The 26,463-nt window shown below is 33.1% G+C and overlaps 1 non-coding gene across 1 annotated transcript; it reads left to right on the forward strand.

Moving 5' to 3' along the window:
- The first annotated feature begins 7,116 nt into the window (after positions 1-7,116).
- On the forward strand, positions 7,117-7,189 carry TRNAR-UCG (transfer RNA arginine (anticodon UCG)). The gene has a single exon. It is a non-coding gene; the product is annotated as a tRNA-Arg (tRNA).
- The last annotated feature ends 19,274 nt before the right edge of the window (positions 7,190-26,463 follow it).

Genomic DNA, 26,463 nt, shown 5'->3' on the forward strand with positions numbered 1-26,463 from the left:
ATAAAAAAAATATTTTAAGGTGCAAGTTTTAAGAATTACATCCATAAGATACTAAGAAAATGGTACAGATGGTACAGTCAATAACCAATGCCAAAAACCAAAAATTCCAAAACTCAAGAGGGGCCCTGAGGAATAGTTAATATTGACAATTTTAATCAACTTATTCCGAAGTTACTGCTATTGTCTTAGAATTTTGTTTGTTATTAAATGCTCTAATCAAATAGCCCGACTTTTTTAGGATTTTGAATATTCCCCTGTCCCCACGCAGTCTATTCGTTTTTTCTAAATTTATGTCCATTCAGAAAATCTAATTCAGAAAATCTATAGTCAATCTAATGTATCTATTTAATTGAAATTGTAAGGAACAGGCTCTTTTGCAGATTTAAATAAGCACCCACAGATATTATCTGACTAATATATTTATTCTGAGTTTATTCAACATCAATACGGTGGCTATCTTTCGGATAGGTTAAGTAGTCAAAATATTCTCTTAATTAAGTCAAAGTGTTCTTAAATAAACCAAAATAGTATATACATAATTGAAGCTTGGTTTTATAAGAAGTTCCCTGTATAGTAGTTAAAGAAATGTACAAATTTAATAATTCTAATTGTTAATACTAGGCCATGGATTTTTGTGTATGATTTTTAAAAACATACTATTTATTATTTTAATTATAGTAACTTAATTAAAGAAAATATTTGATTTCCTTCAAAGCTAGCTTTTTGAACTCAAAAAAAACAGTAAAACCATGAATATGGTTCTTTTTCTTCTGTTCCCCCTTACCTAACTTTGATATCATATGTAGAGGTAGAAAAAAGTGTTTATTAAAAAAAATGTTTATAATAAACAAAGATACATTACAAATATAAGTACATTTGAAATAATGCAGCTGTCTCTGTAACTCACTTTGTCTACCTGTCTATTGAATTGTAAATAGAGAATTTTATATCAAATATACTTAAAAGATTTCCTTGAACAATAATCATCTATTAGTCTGCAACTAACTTCGCCAATCGGTCCTCCCAAAAAGAAGAAACTTTGAAATTTCTTGTTAATTTTCCACTGCAAAATTACGAAATATTCTACAGAAAATATTCATTAATTTTAAATATTTTTTGGCAGATTTATAAAATTATGCTTGGTATCTTCTTTATCAATTGCCAAATTGTGTGGACACTTATGGATGATGATCTCATGGGATTTCCCAGAGTGATCAAATAAAATTCCATGTTCACTCATCTTGCCAAAGGTTTTATTGTGAAGTGAAAGAAATGATGGGGCATGAGCTTTGTGTATCTGTCCCTAAAAGGCAAAGAGCTTTTCCGGATTTTGTATTGGATTTTTAAAATTCAGTTCATAGCAGGTAAAATTTCTGGAATCATAAAATAGCCAGTTCTATTCAAGAGAACAACAGGCAAAATGTAACAAAAATATCAGGAACTTTAGTGAAAAATAAAAAAAAAACACAATGAAAATTGCATAAAAAAGATACTAACATCTTAATTGAGAGCAAAGTTTGATGAAATTAATTTTTGTCTGCTAGCCAAAGGGTCCTTGTTATTTGGGGGAGGTAGTTGTCTGTCTGGAGTATACATTTATACAGAACTGATACATTTATTGGTCTATAATAAATAAACCAAAAATATTCACCAAAGCAAAGTTTCCTTGCAAAGTGCAACCTAATTTGTTTGTCAGGTTATTTAAAAAATGAAAGAATTATATTTTGAAAATTTATTCTCAATTAGTGAGTTTTTTTGTATGATTTTAATAGATCTCGGGGAGCTAAAAACATTACAAAATAAAGATCATTAGAAGTTGGGGGAAGTCGACCCTCCACTTTCAATGTTAAAACTTAAAGGGATGAGGTTATTTCTCAAAAAAGAATTGTCATAAACCTTCCCGGAAGCTTCAGTGCAAAGAAGGACCATGTAGGTCCACCGGTTATCGAGATCTTAAGCTAAGGAAATAAACACAGACAGACATCCTATTTCTTTTATGCAAGGATCAATTTCATATATTCCCCCGTGATAAGAATAACCATAAAATTGTAACCAAATCAACATTATATACAATTATACACATACATACACATGTATCATTGTATACTGTATATAAATATTTACAACAAGCATCAAAATATTCAAAAAAGCAGCAGTAGTTACTAATTTTTAAATGTTAAGGTTGAGATAGATTTATAACTTTTAAAATAATTAAAAAAAGCGAAGCTCAAAACAGTTCTCAATCATTTTTAAGAAGCCTTAAGTTGTACATTTTACATTGGCAGTTTTTATGCCATTTATTGATAAGTTAGCAGAATATTTAAACCTTCCTTAAATAAAGAAATGGCAATGGAAAGGAGTTAAAGCGCCAAAAATAAAAATAAATACTTTAAAATGTGTAGTATCATTCTTTTTAAAGAAACTAGCGGTTGCGCTCCTAGAATCTTGGAGTTAAAAACAAAATTAGATATTAAATAGCCTAAAATTATCCAGGGACCTATAAGAAGCTTCCATAAAATCGATGCAGTAGATATCAAAATCTTAAGCTACAGAAAAAAATTTCTGTTTTATGTAATAGGATACTAGATGACGTAATTCACAAATACTCAAGTTGTATAAAAGTTTCGCTTTGAACAATTACAAATATAGGAATTACACACAGCGACTGAAACAAACCTGCTATCTATCTCTTTCACAGTGGAAAAATGGTGACAGTTTTATTATTGTTCTAACAAACCAATGGTGTCAAGGACATATCATAAAAATGGTATTAATTAATGTTCTGATAAGCATCTAATCATCAAGTAAACAGAAAGAGTCAAGTGGAAATTAATAATATTTTTCCAGTATGGTTTCGAAACCGATCAATATCCGTTGGATTAGAACAGGTTTTCAGCCATACTGAGAAATAATGTATGGCATCGTTTTAAAGACGTTTAGTAAAATGAAAATCCTTTATTAATACTAGTTTTGTTAGCCCGGGCCTTCGGTCCCGTGGGTCCAACAAATTTCCATAACAAGGATTTGCCTCGATGTTCTTGTGTTGGAGCCTACAAACTTTTAATGCTTAAAAAAATTATTGGTGGATTTTAAAATCCTTTTTTTTCTTATTTCACATTTTTTGATATTTTTTCCATTGTTTGTATCACTTGAAGATCCACATTACAAATGTTTATTTTCAACTGTATTATATACTACAGGGTGTGGCATAGAAGTTGTCCTAATTGTATTTCTAGATTGGTTGTATTATTGTATGCAGTGAGATTTGTTTGTTTTGATGGTGTAAAATTCGTACCTTAAATGGTTTAAAGAGGGTAATCTACTGTTTTCTTATTTATAAAAGGGGGTTAAAATGAGGGTGGTAAAAACTGCTTTACCCCAACCCTTGGACGTATATGATAATGATTGTATGATAATTTTTACTTAAAGCAATTTTTTCACTCTAGAATAAAAGTAAACAGGTTCAAATGAATAAAATCTTTTTTTAAATCAGAATTTCCTACATTTTAATTTGAATTGATTGTAGTATATAATAACAGTTTTCACGTCTAAAGAATATAAAATTTTTAGTGTATCTCATCTTTATAAAAAAAATTTTAAACTATGACAATTTATATGGAGCACCATTTATAATGTATATATTCATGTATATGTGTGGGACGGGAATATCAAACTATTAACATCTGTTGAATCACATAATAATCACCGTTGTCTATCTATCTATCTATCTATACAATTTACCCCTTTTTTATCTATCTATCTACCTATCTATTTATCTTTCTATTCACCAATATTTATTAAACTATCCACCTATTTAACAATATATCTATCTATCTATCTATCTATCTATCTATCTGTCTGTCTGTCTGTCTGTCTGTCTGTCTGTCTGTCTGTCTGTCTGTCTGTTTGTCTGTCTGTCTGTCTGTCTGTCTGTCTGTCTGTCTGTCTGTCTGTCTGTCTGTCTGTCTGTCTGTCTGTCTGTCTGTCTGTCTGTCTGTCTGTCTGTCTGTCTGTCTGTCTGTCTGTCTGTCTGTCTGTCTGTCTGTCTGTCTGTCTGTCTGTCTGTCTGTCTATCTATCTATCTATTTATTTTAAAAAAACCAAAATCAGATTCCAGAGGAATCGCATATTACTTGTATTGTTTACATAAGGATTCTTTGTATCCTTTCTCAAGAATAAAATTCAGATTCTGTAGGAATCGAAATTAATATCGCCTTACTCCTTGTTCACCTATGTTTTGTTTATCATTTTTATCGTCTTTATTTTCATTTTCGATCTTCGATTCGTCTTTTTGATATCGTTTTTTCGATATTGCTTTTTTTCGATACCGCTTTTTTACTTTTTTGTTTTTTTATTTTTATTTTTCCTTGTCATTTGTTTTCGACCTCGATTCCGCCTTGACTCCGCCAGGATTTGGGGATTTGACCACCGTTGTTGGGATATTTATCGTTGTCCTGCAATTATTTGTGTGAAATTACCCTTAGAAACGGACAGAATTTCACACTAAGATCAAACAATTTGTTAAACAGGAACCAGTCAAGCAGGGTTGCCAGGGATCACAACGTGAATAGCAAATTCTCACAAAGGCTTCAGTTCCCTAATTGTTCCGAACTTATGCTTGGAGGAGTTGCAACTAATAGTAGGAGGATGTCTGAATAACGCAGCAAGATATCGTATTTATTTATTGTTAAGATTTGTATTTGTACATATAACATTGTATCGGCTTGGCAAGCGTCAAAGTACACCAGTGGCTCCACAACCCTTAAAGGGTTATGCCAACTATCTGGTACAATGTTGCATGGAATTTTTCTTGTAAAATGATATTTGTATCCTATATGAACTTGGCTTGGCAACTAGGTGGAGACGCAGTTCGGCCAATTCCATGCTAGGTACCTAAATAATTGTTATTATGCAATTCATTATATTATTTTGTTCAAACTCGAAACTAATAGAATCACACCAGAAGAACCAAAGCAAACAAAGCATAGTAACCTTTAAATATCATATATCAAATAAAAAATATGTTGTACCTTTGAGGAAAATAAATCTTATCTTATCTTATCTTATTTATCTATCTATTTTTCTATCTATCTATCTATCTATCTATCTATCTATCTATCTATCTATCTATCTATCTATCTATCTATCTATCTATCTATCTATCTATCTATCTATCTATCTATCTATCTATCTATCTATCTATCTATCTATCTATCTATCTATCTATCTATCTATCTATCTATCTATCTATCTATCTATCTATCTATCTATCTATCTATCTATCTATCTATCTATCTATCTATCTATCTATCTATCTATCTATCTATCTATCTATCTATCTATCTATCTATCTATCTATCTATCTATCTATCTATCTATCTATCTATCTATCTATCTATCTATCTATCTATCTATCTATCTATCTATCTATCTATCTATCTATCTATCTATCTATCTATCTATCTATCTATCTATCTATCTATCTATCTATCTATCTATCTATCTATCTATCTATCTATCTATTTATCTATGCCACTGCGGGTGTATGTCCTGACTAATTGTAATATGATTACTTGATTCATTTATATCAATCATGATCATACACACACACAAACATCCCCCTACACACACAGCCCTTCACACACACACACACACACACACACACACATGTGGGTTAAGTTTGCTTACTATGAATAAGAATCTACCCCTAAAAACCATACAGTAAAATAAAGTACACATTACTAATGCAAATATAACTTCCCTGAAAGTAAGAAATAATTTAATAAGTATTCTACTACTTTAGTTGAATTCGTATTGTACTGGTTGCCTGCGTTTACTTTCAAAATAGCACAAAACCTACACAAGACCAATATATATTGGTTATCTTCCTTAAAATGTTCTGGGTTTGGGGTTGGCCATTTCTTTTGAATATTTCCTTAGAGTTCTTAATATGAAGCTTTTAAAAAAAAATAAGATCTTATTAGTTTCTAAACACAGACACACTTCTAAGAGAAAACGTTTCTGAAAAAATATCCACAATCTTTTTTTTCCGAAAGTTAAAATGAAAAGCTTACGGTCCACTTTACCCCTCCCCCACCCCTTCCTTTCTCATGTGCTTCAAAAGAACTCTAAGGGCGTAGCCGCTAGTAATACATATGCTAGTAGCTATCACTAACATATTATATTAACAAGGATAACAACATCCATAAAAGCGAAGCTCTGAAACGATAGGACACACGGACATTAACACTTGTATAGTGTCAAAACTAAATAATCAGAATATACATATGTAAATGAATAAGAGTCAAAGCAAAATTGTGAGTAAATTTGTTGAAAAACTTCTTGATACAGGATAATGTTATGGACATACTTACATTTTTAGGACTTGATTATAGAGTTGCTTTGCTTATAATATTGTACTTTGTTGTCCCATGAATCAGTATACCAAAAATCAGAACATTCGGATAATTAGATCACATAAAATTTTTTTGTTAAAAAAGTAAAAAATCAACATGTTTAAAATAGACGTACGGACATTCTGGTAATGATTATAGAGTTGCTACGCTTTCTAAATCATACCTAACTACTACAGGAATCATTATGCAAAGTTTGAAATCGATAGGACAATTCTAACATGCCTAAATTAACGAAAAAAGCTATCTGTCTCAGACGTACGGACGGACCGACCCTAATTATATAAAAGCTTCGCTTTTAAAAACTACTTAATCCCCGTACCAAACTTAAATTTAAAAAGTTCTAACTGTTTTAACACTCAGAATAAATTAGAAGGCAATAACAAACAATATTCTAACCAACCCAACACCCTCTTAAATTTAAAATTGGGAGAGAATGCCTTTCTCTTTTTTCGCTCTCTAAAAGTATCACCCCCCCCCCTTGTTAATTACTGTGCACGCCAATATAACACTTATTATTTTAGCCTCCGTGGACGCCTGTGTATAAAAACAATTGTAATAATACCATTTATTGCATAATTTAGAAAATCTATAATTACTCATAAAGTTTATGTAATGTAAAGTTTCGTGATTCTTATTGCAACAGTAGTTGAAACATTTACAAATACTTTTTAAATGTTTCTCTTATTTTCATATGTAATACGGGCGTGTGGCCTAATGGATAAGGCACCAGACTTCGGATCTGGGGATTGCAGGTTCGAGTCCTGTCACGCTCGATTAGTTTTTATTTTTGTTTTTTAAATAAGTTAAATTTTTATATAATTAATAGTTATTTCTCGCATCGTATTATAAACAGCTTTCCGCGGATATAGAATGTACAATTATAAGATTAAAACTAGTTTTTTTAGCCCCGAGATGCCGAAGGCACGGGCAAAAAAAAACTAGTTTTAATCTTATGAATGTACATTTTTATATTCGTAGAAAGCTGGATATAATACGATGCTAGACATAGTTTTTTCGTATGGATAAGAACCGGTTCCTATCCACCGGATTCGAATAAATACGAGAAATACATATTATATTCTCTTGAAAATTTTAACAGATTATAATTTTCTTTTCTCGTATTCATTCGAATCCGGTGGATAGGAACCGGTTCTCATCTATACTATAAAACTATGTCCAGTATCGTATTATATCCAGCTTTCTACGAATATAAAAATGTACAATCATAAGATTAATAACTATTCTTTATTTTCTTTTTATTGTTTTGGATGTGAAAAAGAATACATTTTGTAAAATACTAAAATATTGTGACAAATCAAAAAGTCTGATTCTGTGACACAAACACAAAAATATTTCCTCAAAATTATTTTCTTTCCCTTTAAAAAAGAAAATGTTGTACAGTATCTTGATTATTGATATTAGATAAGGTAGATAGTTTTTTTTGTTAGTGTGTATTAGATCTTTTCATGAAAATACACTTTTTCGAATTTTAGTCTTCTGCTAACCTGAAAAGTTACTTTAGGAGCCTAGAAATACATGTACAAAATTTCAGCTCTCTATCTCTACTGGCGACCTAGCGCCAGGCATGTAAAATATCAACAGATAACGGTAGCACGGCGGTTTTAACAATATCTCAGCAATGTGCAGGTTTTAAGCTCTTCTGCATATTTCAATTTAAACACATAAGGACAAAGGTATATTGTTCAAAAAATCTTTTGTCAAAGTCTACTCTACACCTAGCGCCAGTCAGTTTTCTAAAATCATGCATTTTATACCTGTGAAAATAGAAATCGCCAGCGCTAGGTGTAGAGTAGACTTTGACAAAAGATTTTTGGGATATCATATCTTTGGCCTTATGTGTTTAAATTGAAATATGCAGAAAACCTAAATTCATCTTTCAAGCTATTCTCTAAGCATTTTAATTTTTTTTATGAAATAACGGGATTTCAAAACTGCCCTTTGAAAAGGCCTAAAATATATCTTTTTTTGTCACTTTTTTCACTGCTTATAGTTACAACTTATTAAGATAATATGTTCAGTTAAAAAAAAATTGGCGCCTCCAGCACCAAAACCGGCAAAAACTGCCAGTTAAACTTCTGTGCCCCTACTTGCCCCCCTCTTCGGCCAACAGTAGTTACCTCCAGAAGTAAAAGAGATATCACACAGAAAGAAAACTTTTTAAATAAAACTGAATTAAGTAACTATTACAGATTTCATTTTGGGACTTTCCTTTTAGGGGCTTGTGGAGCAAAAGACCCTCCAAAATACTAAAAATATGAGTTCTTAGCTTATTTTTAAAGATATCAACCTGATTTTTTTTGAAAACTTTGTTAACATAATGGAACTCAGTAACATTTACAGATTTCATTTTGGGACTTTCCTTCTAGGGGCTAGTTGGGCAAAAGACCCCCAAAAACTAAAAATATGAGTTCTGGACTTATCTTTAAAAATACAAACCTAATTTTTTTGAGAAAACTTTTTTCACATAACCAAACTCAGTAACCTTTACAGATTTCATTTTTGGGACTTTCCTTCTAGGGGCTAGTTGAGCTAAAGACCCCCCAAAACACAAAAAATATGAGTTCTGAGCTTTTTTTAAAGATATCAACCTGATTTTTTTAAAGAAAACTTTTTAAATAAAACTGAACTAAGTAACCATTACACATTTCATTTGGACTTTTCTTTGAGGGGCTTGTGGAGCAAAAGACCCCCCAAGACACAAAAAATATGAGTTATGAGCTTATTTTTAAAGATATGAACCTGATTTTTTTTATAGAAAACTTTTTAAATAAAACTGAACTCAGTAATGTTTACACATTTCATTTTGGGACTTTCCTTTAATGGGCTTGTGGAGCAAAAGACCCCCAAAAATACAAAAAATATGAGTTCTGAGCTGATATTTAAAGATATCAACCTTATTTTTTTAAAGAAAACTTTTTTAACATAACCAAACTCAGTAATGTTTACTGATTTCGTTTTAGGATTTTTCTTCTAGGGGCTAGTTGGGCAAAAGACCCCCAAAAACTAAAAATATGAGTTCTGGACTTATCTTTAAAAATACAAACCTAATTTTTTTGAGAAAACTTTTTTCACATAACCAAACTCAGTAACCTTTACAGATTTCATTTTGGGACTTTCCTTCTAGGGGCTAGTTGAGCTAAAGACCCCCCAAAACACAAAAAATATGAGTTCTGAGCTTTTTTTAAAGATATCAACCTGATTTTTTTAAAGAAAACTTTTTAAATAAAACTGAACTAAGTAACCATTACACATTTCATTTGGACTTTTCTTTGAGGGGCTTGTGGAGCAAAAGACCCCCCAAGACACAAAAAATATGAGTTCTGAGCTTATATTTAAAAATATCAACCTGATTTTTTTAAAGAAAACTTTTTTAATATAATCAAACTCAGTAATGTTTACAGATTGTTGTGGAGCAAATGACCCCCCCATATTTTAGTGTTTTGGAGGGTCTTTTGCTCCACAAGCCCCTAGAAGGAAAGTCCCAAAATTAAATATGTAATGGGTAAAGTTTTCATAACAAAATCAGCTCAATATCTCTAAAAACAAGCTCAAAACTCATATTTTTATTGATTTGGGGGTCTTTTGTCCCACCTGCCCCTAGAAGGAATAAAAGTGTTGGGGGGGGGTCTTTTGCTCCACAAGCCCATAGAAGGAAAGTCCCAAAATTAAATCTGAGCTGTAAGGGTTACTGAGTTCAGTTATGTTCAAAAAGTTTTCATTAAAAAATCAGCTCAATATCTCTAAAAATAAACTCAGAACTCATAATTTTATTGTTTTGACCCACTAGCCCCTAGAAGGAAAGTCCCAAAACGAAATCTGTAAATGTTACTGAGGTTGGTTGTGTTAACAAAGTTTTCAACAAAAAAATCAGATTGATATCTTTAAAAATAAGCTCAGAACTCATATTTTTAGTTTTGGGGGTCTTTTGCCCAACTAGCCCCTTGAAGGAAAGTCCTAAAATAAAATCTGTAAACATTACTGAGTTTGGTTATGTTAAAAAAGTTTTCTTTAAAAAAATCAGGTTGATATCTTTATATATCAGCTCAGAACTCATAGTTTTGTGTTTTTGGGGGTCTTTTGCTCCACAAGCCCATTAAAGGAAAGTCTCAAATTGAAATGTGTAAACATTACTGAGTTCAGTTTTATTTAAAAAGTTATCTTTAAAAAAATCAGGTTGATATCTTTAAAAATAAGCTCAGAACTCATATTTTTTGTGTTTTGGTGGGTCTTTTGCTCCACTAGCATCTGGAAGGAAAGTCCCAAAATGGAATCTGTATAGGTTGCTGAGTTTGGTTATGTGAAAAAAGTTTTCTCAAAAAAAATTAGGTTGATATCTTTAATAATAAGTCCAGAACTCATATTTTTAGTTTTTGGGGGTCTTTTGCCAAACAAGCCCCTAAAAGGAAAGTCCCAAAATGAAATCTGTAAATATTACTGAGTTCCATTATGTTAACAAAGTTTTCAAAAAAAAAACAGGTTGATATCTTTAAAAATAAGCTCAGAACTCATATTTTTAGTGTTTTGGGGGGTCTTTTGCTCCACAAGCCCCTAAAAGGAAAGTCCCAAAATGAAATCTGTAATAGTTACTTAGTTCAGTTTTATTTTAAAAGTTTTCTTTCTGTGTGATATCTCTTTTACTTCTTGAGATAACTACTGTTGGCCGAAGAGGGGGGCAAGTAGGGGCACAGAAGTTTCACTGCCAGTTTTTGCCGGTTTTGATGCTGGAGGCGCCAATTTTTTTCAACTGAGCATAATATCTTAATAAGTTGTAACTATAAGCAGTGAAAAAAGTGACAAAAAAAGATATTTTTTAGGCCTTTTCAAAGGGCAGTTTTGAAATCCCGTTATTTCATAAAAAAATTAAAATGCTTAGAGGATGGCTTGGAAGATGAATTTAGGTGTTCTGCATATTTCAATTTAAACACATAAGGCCAAAGATATAATATCCCAAAAATCTTTTGTCAGAGTCTACTCTACACCTAGCGCTGGCGATTTCTATTTTCACAGGTATAAAATGCATGATTTTAGAAAACTGACTGGCGCTAGGTGTAGAGTAGACTTTGACAAAAGATTTTTGGGATAATATACCTTTGTCCTTATGTGTTTAAATTGAAATATGCAGAAGAGCTTAAAACCTGCACATTGCTGAGATATTGTTAAAACCGCCGTGCTACCGTTATCTGTTGAAATTTTACATGCCTGGCGCTAGGTCGCCAGTAGAGATAGGGAGCTGAAATTTTGTACATGTATTTCTAGGCACCTAAAGTAACTTTTTAGGTTAGCAGAAGACTAAAATTCGAAAAAGTGTATTTTCATGAAAAGATCTAGTGTGTATAATAGATCTATAATATAGATGTACAGGGTGGGGCAAATAAAACCGGACAAATTCTATTTTTTAAGCAAATGAACATAAAATCCTCAATTTCAAAGATTTTATTAAATTTCAAAAACTGGTAAGCAAATTGTGTATACGACTATTAGATAATTCAATAAAATCGCCGCCAGCCCCTATTACCGCCTCTACCCGCCCCCTGAACCGCCCACAGGCCCTGACCACCATGTCCCTGTCCAAGCTGGCGAAGTTCTCCTTAATAATGACATTGAGGGAGGTCTTTGTGGAATGGACATGTCTATTGGTACATGCTTCAAATAAGCCCCAGGCCCAATAGTGCATTGGATTAAGATAGGGGCTGCTGGAGGGACACATCTCCTTTGGGAAGTGAGTAAACGCAGGATCTAAATTCACCCATCTTTCAAGATAACCTTTGACACGGTTGCTCTCATTTGGGCCACAATTGAGCTAGAACACTGTTCAATACCTTTTTAGAAATGGCAAGAAGATTTAGCTAGAGTTATTAGCGCAACCCATAGTCTAAAACGAGTTTCATGGTTCCATATGGGTCCAGAACCGAGATATATTCAAGATTATAGACATTTTTGACATCTCAAAATCTGCCACATTTTACTTTGCCGGAGTACTACGGCCAAGACAGCTGGGATAGAGAGCTATAGTTTCTCTTGTGTCTTACTTATGTATCCAACAGCAACTCCAGAAAGTTTGATAAGTCTATCTCATCTACAGATGGACTGAAGTCAGATTTAATAGGCCACAGTCGAGAATCAAGAATATAGTACGGGCGCACTCCGAATCCGCCTTGTTGAACATATAAAAATTTGCTGTTAAAAAAGTAAAAAAATCAACATGTTTAAAATGGACGTACGGACATTCTGGTAGTAATTCAATATATATTTTACTATCACTTCTATAAAATAAAAAAAATCTTACGTGGTTATTTGAGTACAGTCTATCATTGTGAATTACGGGGTAAATGAAGGAATCTTTGGGAGGATAACATTTAAAACCATAATAAAAAAGAGGAATAGATTATTTATGGAAAAAATAGCTTTTAAACCCTAGAAGATAATAGAAAATCACAACTTAATCAGTTCAACAATTAACAAGATGTTATGTCTTACACAGACGTACAGACATTATTCTTTTTTGTATGGTTTGGTCGGATATTATTTGACCGGATACCGGATATCCGGCAGATTTCTAATGCCGGATATCTGGCAAACGTCGATATCCGGCAAATTACCTGGTATCCGGCCGGATAATCGGATATCCGGCATTAAAAATCAGCCGGATATCCGGTATCCGGATAGTTTCAATGTCCAGTATCCGACAGAATACCCGGACAGATATCCGGCCAAACCGGATATCCGGCCAAACCGGATATCCGGCCAGACCCTACTATTTTGTATTAGAAATGATTGTGGATACAACTAGATGATCTTTCACAGGTACCCCAAGGCAGAGTTCCGTCAGGATTTAGGGGTCCAACAGCACACCAAGGCTCAGTGTACTCATAATAGGTACATTCACTAAAATAAAATTTATTATATTATGTTATAATTAATGGTATCTACAAATAAGATTTTCAGATTAACTGGTATCTTTTCTTATGCCTAACACTTGAAAAAGTTCCTATGCCCAGTGCACTCTAACCATGTGAGGCTACCTAATACCTATTTTTGCCATATCTAACCTAATCTAATGTGAAAATAGGATCGTCGTAGCTCAGTGGTAACGCATTGAGTTATGGTGATGAGAGTTCGAGTTCAAGTCCCAATGTGGCAACTTAATTTTGTCAGTTGATACATTCACACAACTTCCCCTGGTTGTGTAAGAAGGGAGGTTATTGAGTGGTTTGGGTACTCACATACATAATACCTGTATGTGTACAACCCTTATCCCAAGCTCTTCTGCGGAGTGCGTCATTCATTACTTAATTTGGGACATCTGCTATACTCGGCAAGGTTAAGATAATGAAGAGTAGCTCCCTTGAGGCAGTGGGTCAAGGTATAATGTACTTGAGCGTGTAGCTTGATAGCCCTAGTGGCTATACAAAAGTGTCTTGTCCTTCTCCATGACTACTTAGGTCCAAACACTAAGATACACACACACAAAGTAAGAAATTAACAATTAACAAACCACAGCCATTATCTTTTTGATTTTTTTTTTCATAAACAATTTACTTTGAGGGAAATATTTAAAAAAAAATATTCTTACTTGAATGTTATTCCATTGTATACAAAAGGAAATACACATCGTCTACCAGTCGTAGTTTTGCAATATCTTTTTCCAGGATATTCACAACCTTAATTACAAAATTTTAACTACTTTTTATAACAGAACTACCGGCTAGCTATAAAAAAAAAGTTGATACAACTTCTTTGAAAACTATTGAAACGAATTGATCTATGCATGGTTTTAATTTAGAAATTCGACCGTTTATAGCCGACTTTTTTTATTGGGAAGAAATAAAAATAATTTTCTACCCAATAGCAGGTCTGCCTGGTTCTCACAGGGAATTTTTATTGGCGGAGCCTGATTACCTCCTTATCTTAGTACCTTTATTGGGTTGATTTTTGACGTTTTTACACAAATGATTTTTAAAAATATAATACACCTCTGGATGATTTAATATTTATCTTTTTCAAGGAACACAATGAAGCCATGTAAATACATCGCTAGTTGCTTAAAAGTTAGACAAACTTTTTAAAACTTGATAACAAGGAATAAAAATTAAATTTTAATATAAATTTTTTAAAACTTGAAAAATGTTCGATTTGAATCCCCAAAAAATGGTTGAATCAATTTTTAAAAAATCTTACTAAAACGTGGTTCCATTGTATGTAAACGGGAATACACAGAGTTTCCCGCCCAATTCTTTGGTTGTACATGTTCCATACAATCCATACCCAGCGTCAACCATTGCACTCCACAACAAGATTACATTAACAAAATAAGTCATCCTTAAAATAAAAACAATATACGTATATTTGTAGAAACTTTTATATAAACACCTTGATGTTTGTGTTTGTCTCTCTCAAGGGTGTTAAAGGAGGAGGGGAAGAGGCTTGACAAATTAAATTTGCACTACAACTCTTTTTAAAATCCGTCTGTCTATATTCAACGTTACTATTGAAAAGGTATTCGAGGGATCCTAAGCTTTATATATGCTATAGAACATGCTTTTTATGTTAAAAAAAATAAACACAAGCAAAAAAAGTTAAAAATTGTCTTTAAAAAATAGTAAATGACGCACTTGGATCTCTGTTCGGATGTTCTCCCTACTGCAACGCTTTAGTTTAAACTGTGTGTTATTAAAACAAGCCAAAACTTGTATTCTAAGTTCGGTAATAAGATTGTCCCAACTTTTTAGAGTGAGGAAGGTACATTTTAATCAGACAAAAAAATCATTGATCTTCTAAAATAGGCCTCAAATGGGATGTTTCAAAAATTATGTTTAAATTTACCTGTATTGGGAATTTCCTGCATTTGATCCACTTGCGGGTTCAAGGTATACTACCAAAATACTTCACTAAAATTAAAATTAAAAGCATTTTATCTTCTTTCTAGATTTTATTTTTAGATTCTCTGTAATTTTTATAGTACATGTTGTTTTTAAGACTTTAACTTAACGGACTATTTGGGTACCGCTTTTTATGACGATATACAAAAATAACCCTTCTGTAGTTTGCCATTACTGGTTGAAACATTTGCACACAATACTTAATTAATTAACCAATTAAAAAAAAGGCCCCAAAGTTGTAAGCCAACGAATAAGAAAACGGTATTATATAACTTTCGGGACTAATTTAATAAACAGCCCATTGTCCTATCTTTCTGCATTTTAACTAACATTTAGCATACCACAATATCAGGGAGTAAGGGAGGGGACAATGGATCGAATATTCAATTTTTAAGAGTCTCAGACATTGGGTACTGGCTTAATGGGAATGTGCAAGAATTCAGCAGTTTCTGCCTGATTTTGGGTACTAGCGCATCAATGCCCCGCTAACTAGCTGAGTTAGTTTTGAAAATAGCAGACAGAAAAATTTGTTATTAGATGGCTGGTTTTAACAAATATTTTCCCCAAGAAAATGTAATTTCATGAATAGAAACTCTTCTGTGATATTTATGTATTAAACAATCTAAGAACCCTTTGAATTTGGGTGGCATTAAAAAATATATGAGAAGGGTTGACGAAGTTCTAAACACGATTTTTCTAGTGATTAATTACAAAATATTACTACATTGTGATGTACTGGTAATTTAATTTTCAAGTAAATGATTTTTTCTTAGAACCAATTTTGTTCTAAATTGTATAATCATGATCACTTTACAATTTTGGTCAAATTTTCTGGATAAATCTGGTTTTCAATGCTTTTCAGCGAAAACTCTTATTTTGAATTAATTGCCCATTGTCCCCTCCCTTACTCCCTGCCACAATATACTATCTAATATGTAATATATCAAGTTTTATTACCCTTTTAAACCCGAAAAATATAAATTTTTATAAATTCAAATGTTTGTTAATCACAGGCAGAAATTTATATTTTCGGTAATTTCCTAAATTTTCAAATAAGACATTCCAAACGAATGAGATAAGTAGTCCTTATTAGTAGCGAAGCTACTCTAAAATTCGAAATGTCCGTCCGTCTGTCCGTCCGTCCGTCCGTCCGTCTGTGCGTCCGTCCGTCCGTCTGTCCGTCTGTCCGTCTGTCCGTCTGTCCGTCTGTCCGTCTGTCCGTCTGTCCGTCTGTCCGTCTGTCAGTCGGTCAGTCGGTCCGTCGGTCCGTCGGTCCGTCTATCCGTCTGTCCGTCTGTCCGTCTTTCCGTCTGTCCGTCTGTCCGTCTGTCCGTCTGTCCGTCTGTCCGTCTGTCCGTCTGTCCGTCTGTCCGTCTGTCCGTCTGTCCGTCTGTCCGTCTGTCCGTCCGTCCGTCCGTCCGTCTGTCTGAGATAAAGTGGGGGAAACGTGATTTTCTCGGCTCCTATTAAAGATAGACAGCTGAATTTTTTAGTGAAGATTCCCATGACATATGCGCATCTAATCTATACATTGTTTTGTCCATCTGTTTGTTAATTGTGGTGCTAGATCAATTCCTAGATTTTGTTGTTTTCGTAATTTTCTCAACTCCTTTTCAAGACAGACGACTGAAATTTTCAGGAATTAAGTAAATTTGCATCCTACATATTTTTACTAAGTTTCTTTCATTAGGATTTGTACATTGATTGGGGTGCTAGATCAATTCCTAGTTTTTCAAGTTTTCATGATTATCTCACTCCTGTTAAAGATAAACAGCTGGAATTTTTAGGGATTAATTAAGTCAACATTCTGCACATTTCTATGAAGTTTTTTTAAGATATGATAATAGGTTGGGGTGCTAGATCGATTCTTAGTTTTATGTTTTTCTTCTGAGCTTAATGCTTCAAAAGATATTTTACATTTTTAAAAGGTTTCGTGATTTATTTCATTTATGTCTTTTTAACAAACTCAAAATTTTTTCCTGATGTCTTTTTATTCGCTACTTATGGATGTTGTCATCCTTGTATTTCTTAGTAAAATGCTTCAATGGCACACCTTGTGGGGCCTGTGGGCCCGGGGCCCTCCTCAGGGATATACGGATTGAACGTAACTGGACAAAGTGTCTCAAAAATCAGCCATGTGACGTCATAAAAATCTCTCATCTCCCTTATGTTTATGACGTCAATGGCTGATTTTTGAGACATTTTGTCCAGTTACGATTGGACAATAGTTATAAAATTAATATTTGTGTCTGAGCATAATCTACACAAATACTAGCATACAATGTACAATACGAAGAAAATTCAAAACAAGTTTATTTTGGTTGGTTCTACATATAATAAGAGTTTTTCTTCGAAGTATGTGTAGGATAATACATTAATTAACCATTTTATTAACGATAAGTTAAATTGTCGTAATAGCTTTGTAAATCTGGTTTTAAAGACTGTTGAAATACAGGGAGTAAGGGAGGGGACAATGGATCGAATATTCAATTTTTTCGAGTCTCAGACTTTTGGTACTGGCTTAAAGGGAATGTACAAGAATTTAGCAGTTTCTGACGGATTTTGGGTACTTGCGCAACAAATGCCGCAACTCGTGTGTTAGTTTTGAATATCTAGCAGAAAAGTATCAATAAACTTAATTTGTTATGATGTGGCTGGTTTTAACAATTTTTTTTTCTCCAGAAAATATCATTTCATCGATAAAAACTTTATTGTGATATTTGTTTAATAACCATTCTAAGAACCCAATTAAATTTTGGGTTTTTAGCGATGGGTTGAATGGGTTCCAGGGAGATTTTTATAGTTATTAATTACAAAATGATTATGTCAGTCTGATGTGCTTGTAATCTAATTTTCAAATGAATGCTCTTTTCTTATTTTATAGTTTTCTGCCTCTCCCTTTACAATTTTACTCATATTTTCCGGATTCATCTGGATTTCATAGTCTTTCAGCGATAACTCTTAATTTGAATTAATTCCCCATTGTCCCCTCCCTTACTCCCTGGTTGAAATAAAACTCTAAAACTGAATTAATTTCCTATTTTTCCATCCATTATCCCTATTCTAAATGTCGCACCTTATAATAATAATGAGGTACAATGTTATAAGCGTAGAATCTCTATAATCAAGTCCCAAAATGTAAGTATGTCCTTAATCAGCATCCTAAATTTACGAAGATTCTAAACAAATTTACTTATAATATTGTTTATATTTTATACATTTGTATTCTGATTATTCAGTTAAAACATTTTACAAGTATTAATATTCGAGTTTAGCCTATTGTTACAGAGCTTTAATGTTCTTTAATGCATTTCGATCACATTTATATTTTTTTTGAAGCGAAGCTACTCTATAATTCACTTTGTCTGTAAGTCCGTCCGCCAGTCCGTAATGTTAAGGGAGAAATGATATTTACTCGACTGCTATAAAAGATTTTATAGTCAACATTCCCATCATTATGAGACATAACTCAGTTTATAACACCCAAAGCTGTCCGACTGCTTTGAAGCATTGAAGATAAAATGCATCCCTTACTTCATGGAGCCTAATTGTCCTAGAAATCACCGCTTCCAAAACCATGGTAATAGGACAACAATTTCATGCATTAAATATACACCAAAATATCTAATTTATTAATCAAAAATTTTAAATTGACAATGGCAAAAATTAAAACGTTGCTAAGCTGACTACGTTGCATAAAATTCTCTGTCGAGTTTGAACTTAATAGGACAATTCTAACACAAAATTTATTCAGTCTATGTTTTAAAATAGTTGAGAAAATGTGAAATGATGTGAATAGCCTTTATTGTTAATTTGGGCATGTTAGAATTATCTTATCGATTTAATATTGTGCATGATGATTCCTGTATTTGTTAGGTACAATTTAAAAACTGTAACAACTTTATAATCCTGCAGAAAGTCAGTATGTACAATTATTTTTAAAATGTTGATTTTTGAGGGGCTTTTCATCAAATATTAATTGTTTTTTTTATCATTTATATTTGGGGATGTACATACATTTTTGGTAAAGATTATTATCCAAGGACAAAGGATAGTCTTTCTGGGCAACAATTCTAGGAAAATCACGAAACCTACTCTGAAAACCTTATAGGGTACAGAGCAAAAGAGAAGGTGCAACATACTTGTATTTTGTAGTATTGTTCAATTCAGAAAGTATAAATCATAAGCTATCACCAAACCTCACCTCATTAACCGTCTGTTTTTAGAATCAAAACAAAGGCTTCTTACTAAACAATTTAGAATTAGGGAGATTTAAAAAATATTTTATAATACTTCCTGAAATTAAAATCTTTACATTTTTTTCTTATTCATGATATTTGTAACTGTTTACAAACAAAAACAAAATATTTCAACAAATTTTTAATCAAAAGCACTTTGATTAACACCTTGATTAACCCCTCGAGGCAGGTTAAAGCAAAAGTTTCAAAATGATTCAATAACTAAAAAATATCTCACTATATAAATCTATAAAAAAAGAAATTGGACAAATTCAACCCTAACGAATTGGATCTTTACAGAAAAATTGAAAATAATTAGAAAATAATCTAACTTATGCATAAAGCTGAAAATTAAATTAATTGTTCATTACTTATTAAACAAGGATGACACCATCTATGAGAACAAAGCTCTGAAACAGTAGGACAAATGGACATTAACACTTGTAGAATGTCAGAACTGAATAATCAGAATATAAATGTATAAGAGTCGAAGCAAAACTGTAAGTAAAAACTGCTTGATAAAGGATAATGTTTATGGACAATGACATACTCACATTTCTGGGACATGATTATAGAGTTGCTTCGCTTATAAAAATGTACTTTGTTGTCACAGGAATCACATAAAAATTTGTCCATGTTTAAAATGGTCATACGGACATTCTGGTAACGATTATGGAGTTGCTACGCGTGCTAAATCATACCTACTACAGGAATCACCTGCAAAGTTTTAAAATGATAGGACAATTCTAACATGCCTATGGACTGACCAATCCTAATTATAGAAAAGCTTCTCTTTGAAAAAAAATAACCCTAAAATATAAAATACTAAATTCTATTTGAAGATCAACTTAATAAGCATAAAAAAGCATAAATTGGGGCTTTACCACAAAGTTGCCTATCAAGCACTGTTCCCCTCCTTTTTAATTTTTTTTTGGTTACCTTTGCTATAACAAAAGGACTAGTGCCCCTTTGATCGTTTTCAATTTGCTTTACATTAATGGTAGGGAAATGGTGGGGCTCTGTGCTCTACAAGGCACTTTGGGGGAAATTACCCATATTTTAAATGATTAAAAAAGTTTGTAAGTTGTAATATTTAGAGAAGATTAGTAGTTTTTAGGTTTAATTATTGCAGTACTTAATAAATCATGATTTCAGGGAAGCTTTTTTATTTTACTTCCCTAATTCGCCACTTTCCTCCAACGTGTTTAGCCATTAGATACAAGAAGTTGCCAAGAAAGTCAAAATTAAACTACAACAAATATCATAAAATGCAGGGTTCGGAAGCCGCGCTATCAGCCGCGCGGCTGCGGCTGCGGCTGAATCCTAATTTGCGGCTGCGGCTGCGGCTGCTTAAAGTTATGGAAGTGGCTGAGGCTGAGAGTGGCTGAGGCTTAGTGCGGCTGAGAGTGGCTGCGGCTGAATGCGGCTGAGGCTTAATAAGAATTGGGGTGGCTGAGGCTTACAGTGGCTGAATTGGAATTTTGTGGCTGAGGCTTCGAGCGGCTGAGGCTTACAGTGGCTGAGGGTGGCTGAGGCTTACAGTGGCTGAAGGATTTGTGGCTGAGGCTGCGGCTTACTGAAAGCCGCGCGGCTCATAGCGGCTGCGGCTTACAGTGGCTGATTGGAAAATTAAGCCGCGCGGCTGAGTGAGGCTGAGGCTGAGAGTGGCTGATAACATAATTAAGCCTCGCGGCTGATTCTGAGGCTGCGGCTTACTGAAAGCCATGCGGCTGAGGCTGTGGCTGAATTAAATTCAGCCGCGCAGCTGATTGCGGCTGCGGCTGAATACAATATTAAGCCTTGCGGCTGATCTTATGGCTGATTATAAAATAAGCTTTGCAGCTGAGGCTTCGGCTAAATTGGATTTTTCAAATGCATTCTAGGACATTTTTTGGAGAGTTGAGGGTGGTTAGGGGTTGTGAGAATAAGAGTGGAGGGAAGAGGGGGGAGGACAGCAGGATTTTTTCAAATGTTTGATTCAAAATTAGTACCCAAATTTTATACTGGTACCCAAAGTTTTATACTGGTACCCAAAGTTTATTCTGGTACCCAAAGTTTTATTCTAGTACCCAAAGTTTTATACTGGTACCCAAAATTATATACAAGTACTCAAATTTTATTCTGGTACCCAAAGTTTTATTCTAGTACCCAAAGTTTTATACTGTTACTCAATGTTTTATACTGGTACCCAAAGTTTTAGTCTGGTACCCAAAGTTTTATAATGGTACCCAAAGTTTTAGACTAGAACCCAAAGTTTTATACTGGTACCCAAATTTTACTGGTAACCAAAGTTTTATACTGGTACACAAAGTTTTATACTGGTACCCAAAGTTTTATACTGGTACCCAAAATTTTATACTGGTACCCAAAGTTTTATTCTGGTACCCAAAGTTTTATACTGGTACCCAAAGTTTTATACTGGTATCCAAAATTTTTTACTGGTACCCAAAGTTTTATACTGGTACCCAAAGTTTTATACTAGTACCCAAAATTATATACTAGTACTCAAATTTTATTCTGGTATCCAAAGTTTTATTCTAGTACCCAAAGTTTTATACTAGTACTCAAAGTTTTATACTGGTACCCAAAGTTTTTATACAGGTACCCAAAGTTTTAGACTAGTACTCAAATTTTATACTGGTACCCAAAGTTTTATACTTGTACCAAAAGTTTTATACTAGAACCCAAAGTTTTATACTGGTACCCAAAGTTTTATACTGGTACCCAAAGTTTTAAACTGGTACCCAAAGTTTTATACTGGTACTAAAAATTTATACTGGTACCCAAAGTTTTTTACTGGTACCCAAAGTTTTATACTAGAACCCAAAGTTTTATACTGGTACCCAAAGTTTTATACTGGTACCCAAAGTTTTAAACTGGTACCAAAAGTTTTATACTGGTACTAAAAATTTATACTGGTACCCAAAGTTTTTTACTGGTACCCAAAGTTTTATACTGGTACCCAAAATTTTATACTGGTACCCAAAGTTTTATACTGGTACCCAAAGTTTTATACTAGTACCCAAAATTATATACTAGTACTCAAATTTTATTCTGGTATCCAAAGTTTTATTCTAGTACCCAAAGTTTTATACTAGTACTCAAAGTTTTATACTGGTACCCAAAGTTTTTATACAGGTACCCAAAGTTTTAGACTAGTACTCAAATTTTATTCTGGTACCCAAAGTTTTATACTTGTACCAAAAGTTTTATACTAGAACCCAAAGTTTTATACTGGTACCCAAAGTTTTATACTGGTACCCAAAGTTTTAAACTGGTACCCAAAGTTTTATACTGGTACTAAAAATTTATACTGGTACCCAAAGTTTTTTACTGGTACCCAAAGTTTTATACTAGAACCCAAAGTTTTATACTGGTACCCAAAGTTTTATACTGGTACCCAAAGTTTTAAACTGGTACCAAAAGTTTTATACTGGTACTAAAAATTTATACTGGTACCCAAAGTTTTTTACTGGTACCCAAAGTTTTATACAGGTACCCAAATTTTATACTGGTACCCAAAGTTTTATACTGGTACCCAAAGTTTTATACAGTTACCCAAATTTTATACTGGTACCCAAATTTTATACTGGTACCCAAAGTTTTATACTGGTACCCAAAGTTTTATACTGGTACCCAAAGTTTTATACTGGTACCCAAAATTTTATACTAATACCTAAAATTTTGTTTTAATATTGGTACCCAAAGTTTTATACTGGTACCTTAAGTTATATACAAGTACCCAAAGTTTTATACTGGTACCCAAATTTTATATTGGTACCCAAAGTTTTATACTGGTACCCAAAGTTTTATACTGGTACCCAAAATTTTATACTAATAGCCAAAAATTTATTCTGGTACCCAAAGTTTTATACTGGTACCCAAAGTTTTATACTAATAGACAAAAATTTATTCTGATACCCAAAGTTTTATACTGGTACCCAAAGTTTTATACAAGTTTTTTAGCAGTAGGAATTTATTTCAACATCTTTAGTTATGATGCAGTACAAAGCCTATCAACTCCCAGACGACGAGCCGATGCGCTACATGTTGAGCCACGGTCGAGGGTTTCTATGACATTAACTCAAGGTCCAACAACCCTGGATAACTAAGGGGAATTATATCTTTCCTTTGCGCCTGTTCATGTTGCACACCTAGCACCTAGGAACCATTTAATGTCTTCAGTTATAACGCAATGTCTGCGCGAGATTCGAACCTATTACATCCCTGATGACAAGCAGATGTGCTACTTGTTGAACCTTGGGGAACCAATTCTTTCCTTTTCTGTATTAGTTTAAGTGACATCTATCCAGCAACCAACTTTTTTTTATTGAACTACCTGCCTGAAAGTTTTATGGTAATGAGTTACGCCTGTTTATGAGCCAAGGAAATCCTCCTACTCCAACTTTACATGTTGCACACCTGCCATAGCAGCAGTAGGAACCATTTAATGTCTTCAGTTATAACGCAGTGTCTGGCCGAGATTCGAACCTATTACCTCCATGATGACAAGCAGATGCGCTTCTTGTTGAACCTTGGATAATTAAGGGGAACCAATTCTTTCCAATTTAAGTGACATCTATCCAGCAACCAACTACCTGCCAGAAAGTCCTATGGTAATGAGTTACGCCTGTTTTGCGCTACTTGTTGAACCTTGGGGAACCAATTCTATCCTTTTCTGTATTAGTTTAAGTGACATCTATCCAGCAACCAACTTTTTTTTATTGAACTACCTGCCTGAAAGTTTTATGGTAATGAGTTATGCCTGTTTATGAGCCAAGGAAATCCTCATACTCTAACTTTACATGTTGCATACCTGGCATAGCTGCAGTAGGAACCATTTAACGTCTCCAGTTTTCACGCAGTGTCTGGCCAAGATTCGAATCTATTACCTCCATGATGACAAGCAGATGCGCTACATGTTGAGCCATGGTACGCAGGTTAAATTTGTTTTAAAAATAATCGTCTTTAAAATGCTTATCATATGTACACTTGCAATAAATGTATTTGTCATAAAAACTTACCTCTTATGAAAAATGTTTTTTTTACAAAAGTGCTTTTTTTTACAATTATTCATGGGTATAATTTTTATGACTAACTTTTTATGTCACATAATCTTAATGACAATGTAATTATGAAGTTATTACAAAAAATACTAAACAATAGGTACTGGAAAAAGAAGAACTGAATTAAAATAATTTTTTGGGGGGTAGGGTGATTTTTATTGGGTGGGGAGGGCCGGGGCGAGTAAATCCCATTTTTAATTTTGGGGTGATGTTTAATTTTTTTTCTAAGGCAATTTTTTTCTGGTAATGTGATGGTACCCTCCCCCAAAATAGTTGTAAACCTTCCCAGTACCTATAAGAAACTACCCTGAATAGGAGCACCATATCGGTTTAGTAGTTAGCGAGATCCTGTAGTACAAACATATAGACAGACAAACAAACAGACATCATAATACTTAATGATCTAAAAATAAGACAAATTTTCATTTTGAAATATTGGAGCTCTGATAGCTTTTTGGTACGGTAACAGCTTTGAACCATCTATCATCCAGGTTCGAATCCCAGAAGAAAAAAAAATTTGGGGGGATGAAGGGTGACTTTTATTATTTTTTTATGGGAAAATAGGGGGGAGTTTAGTTGAGCACCCACCAGTTTTAATTTCAGTTTTTTAAAAAATTCAAAAACTTGGAAAAGGCAATTTAAAAAGTTTTCATTAGTTCAGTAGTTATCGAATTCTTAATCTACAGACAAAATAACTCTCCATACTTTATACAAGGTTTTAGAAATAATCATATGTAATTCTTGGTGGAATTGAACAGAAAACCTTTCTTACACATTATGGTGCACTAACCCTTAGAACATAGGTGTAAAGCAATTTTATATTAAAATTTAGTTAATAATATTACAAATAAAGTAAGTTTACCTAGAACAAATCTCCTCTAATCTTTTTTTACACATTATATCCACCCTCCTTTTAAATTTTTTTTTCAACTTGAGAGGAAAATAACTAAATATAAATGAGAGGAAACAAAAATTATTGTCCATTGTCCCAATGTCCATAGCAGAATAAAAACTTTAATCACATTAAATTCTTGGTGGAATTGAACCAAGAACCTTTCCAACACACGACTGCCACACTTACCCCTAGACCAAAGGTGACAGAAATTTTGAAGAAAAATTTAGGTCTAAATATCACAATTTAATAAATTATTGGGTGCTAAATTTCATAGGTATAACTCTTATGTACATACTTTTAAAACCTGTTTTAATATGTAATGAGTTAATGGTTAAAGGATACTAGTGGCTGCGCCCCTAAAACCTCTAGGAATACTTAAGGGAAGCAAAAATAATTTATTTTGAGGGTCATCTTTTTTTGGGAGGGAAAAGATACATTTCCCCCAAAAAATTATAAACTTTCCCTGGATCAATAAGAAGCTTCACATTACCACTTTATATAATAGAATATGTGGATATATTAAAAAAAATAAAATTTGTTAATAAAATTATGGACCTCATTTATTGGCCAGTTCATTTATATATCCCATAAGAGGGGAGAGATGGATTAAAGGGGGTGTATGGGGGTTATTGTTATTTTAGCCAGCTGAGATTATTTCTTTATCAGAGTACATGAAAATATGGACAACATCAAAGTAATAATATATCGATTCATGTATTGCTTATAAATTCAGAAATTGTATAACATAATGAAGCTTAATTATATAGAACAAGTATTGCGTACCTAAACGGAAAAATAATAGAGAAGCTACTATATAACTTGAGTATCACAAAAATTGATTGCCCCCTGTGAGGTTTGAACTCACGGTCCCTAGTTTACAAGACGAGTGCTCTACCATTGAGCTAAATAGGCCACTTGTACAAGAAAAAAAATTTAAGATAATACAAA

This window comes from Acartia tonsa, chromosome 12 (genome assembly GCF_053477335.1).
Source record: "Acartia tonsa isolate MP-2025a chromosome 12, ASM5347733v1, whole genome shotgun sequence".
In the NCBI taxonomy this organism is placed as follows: domain Eukaryota; kingdom Metazoa; phylum Arthropoda; class Copepoda; order Calanoida; family Acartiidae; genus Acartia; species Acartia tonsa.